We start from the raw sequence: 2,500 nt of genomic DNA, 5'->3' as shown, positions 1-2,500 counted from the left end.
GGGCCAGGAATAAAATGTCAGATTCATATCTGGGCAGAACTTTGCTTAGGAAAGTCAGTACCCTCTATGTTCCATTCCATGGTCCAGATCAGATGCAGGGCAGACCCAGGCCGTTTTAACCATGCTGCAGACCTTCCTGTCATCATTGCTACGGTACCGTAACTAACGCAACTTTCAAGTATGTATTACAAAATGCAACATATCTGGTCTTGGCATGCAGTCTCAGTCTCAGTCGAGATTACAAGTCTAAATGAAATCATTCCATTTCATTTAATGTGATGCCGTACTGCAGTTCCTTTTGTTTTGTTTTGCTTTTCTCAATCTAAAGACACAGACACTAGTTGAGAAGATATGGCATCGGTTTGGCAGAATGAAACAAAACCAGACTGAGGCAGGCTAAGAGACAGAACACTGTTTTAACTCTCATTCTCTCAACTCTCTCTGCACCTAGCTCTTTACCTTCTGGCACATGGGGGATAGGACTTACCTGTTCTGGAGCCTGTGGGGAAGGGAGGCAGGTGGGGTGAGGTTGGGGACAGAGGAGAGGTACAGTAGATGGGAGATACAGTGCCTCGCGAAAGTATTCGGCCCCCTTGAACTTTGCGACCTTTTGCCACATTTCAGGCTTCAAACATAAAGATATAAAACTGTATTTTTTTGTGAAGAATCAACAACAAGTGGGACACAATCAGGAAGTGGAACGACATTTATTGGATATTTCAAACTTTTTTAACAAATCAAAAACTGAAAAATTGGGCGTGCAAAATTATTCAGCCCCTTTACTTTCAGTGCAGCAAACTCTCTCCAGAAGTTCAGTGAGGATCTCTGAATGATCCAATGTTGACCTAAATGACTATGATGATAAATACAATCCACCTGTGTGTAATCAAGTCTCCGTATAAATGCACCTACACTGTGATAGTCTCAGAGGTCCGTTAAAAGCGCAGAGAGCATCATGAAGAACAAGGAACACACCAGGCAGGTCCGAGATACTGTTGTGAAGAAGTTTAAAGCCGGATTTCCCAAGCTTTAAACATCCCAAGGAGCACTGTGCAAGCGATAATATTGAAATGGAAGGAGTATCAGACCACTGCAAATCTACCGAGACCTGGCCGTCCCTCTAAACTTTCAGCTCATACAAGGAGAAGACTGATCAGAGATGCAGCCAAGAGGCCCATGATCACTCTGGATGAACTGCAGAGATCTACTCTGGCTCCCCAATGGTGGAACACACTCCCTCACGACGCCAGGACAGCGGAGTCAATCACCACCTTCCGGAGACACCTGAAACCCCACCTCTTTAAGGAATACCTAGGATAGGATAAAGTAATCCTTCTCACCCCCCTTAAAAGATTTAGATGCAGTATTGTAAAGTGGCTGTTCCACTGGATGTCATAAGGTGAATGCACCAATTTGTAAGTCGCTCTGGATAAGAGCGTCTGCTAAATGACTTAAATGTAATGTAATGTAAATGTACAGCTGAGGTGGGAGACTCTGTCCATAGGACAACAATCAGTCGTATATTGCACAAATCTGTACATTATGGAAGAGTGGCAAGAAGAAAGCCATTTCTTAAAGATATCCATAAAAAGTGTCGTTTGCCACAAGCCACCTGGGAGACACACCAAACATGTGGAAGAAGGTGCTCTGGTCAGATGAAACCAAAATTGAACTTTTTGGCAACAATGCAAAACGTTATGTTTGTCGTAAAAGCAACACAGCTCATCACCCTGAACACACCATCCCCACTGTCAAACATGGTGGTGGCAGCATCATGGTTTGGACCTGCTTTTCTTCAGCAGGGACAGGGAAGATGGTTAAAATTGATGGGAAGATAGATGGAGCCAAATACAGGACCATTCTGGAAGAAAACCTGATGGAGTCTGCAAAAGACCTGAGACTGGGACGGAAATTTGTCTTCCAACAAGACAATGGTCCAAAACATAAAGCAAAATCTACAATGGAATGGTTAAAAAATAAACATATCCAGGTGTTAGAATGGCCAAGTCAAAGTCCAGACCTGAATCCAATCGAGAATCTGTGGAAAGAACTGAAAACTGCTGTTCACAAATGCTTTCCATCCAACTTCACTGAGCTCGAGCTGTTTTGCAAGGAGGAATGGGAAAAAAATTCAGTCTCTCGATGTGCAAAACTGATAGAGACATACCCCAAGCGACTTACAGCTGTAATCGCAGCAAAAGGTGGCACTACAAAGTATTAACTTAAGGGGGCTGAATAATTTTGCACGCCAATTTTTCAGTTTTTGATTTGTTAAAAAAGTTTGAAATATCCAATAAATGTCGTTCCACTTCATGATTGTGTCCCACTTGTTGTTGATTCTTCACAAAAAAATACAGTTTTATATCTTTATGTTTGAAGCCTGAAATGTGGCAAAAGGTCGCAAAGTTCAAGGGGGCCGAAAACTTTCGCAAGGCACTGTAGGAGAGGGTGGGAAATCATGCAGGAACAGGGAGGAAAACGCCTGGCTCTCCTATCCTCC

The 2,500-nt window shown here is 43.0% G+C and overlaps 1 protein-coding gene across 1 annotated transcript in view; it reads right to left on the bottom strand.

Annotated features, from left to right (window-relative positions):
• Positions 1 to 2,500, bottom strand: part of LOC118367756 (glutamate receptor ionotropic, kainate 2-like) — a 301,405-nt gene that overhangs the window by 115,117 nt on the left and 183,788 nt on the right. The gene's annotated exons all lie outside the window — the stretch shown is intronic.

This window comes from Oncorhynchus keta, chromosome 31, assembly GCF_023373465.1.
Source record: "Oncorhynchus keta strain PuntledgeMale-10-30-2019 chromosome 31, Oket_V2, whole genome shotgun sequence".
NCBI lineage: Eukaryota > Metazoa > Chordata > Actinopteri > Salmoniformes > Salmonidae > Oncorhynchus > Oncorhynchus keta.
The sequence above is the reverse complement of the archived record's forward strand: the minus strand, read 5'-3'. Positions and strand labels throughout refer to the sequence as shown.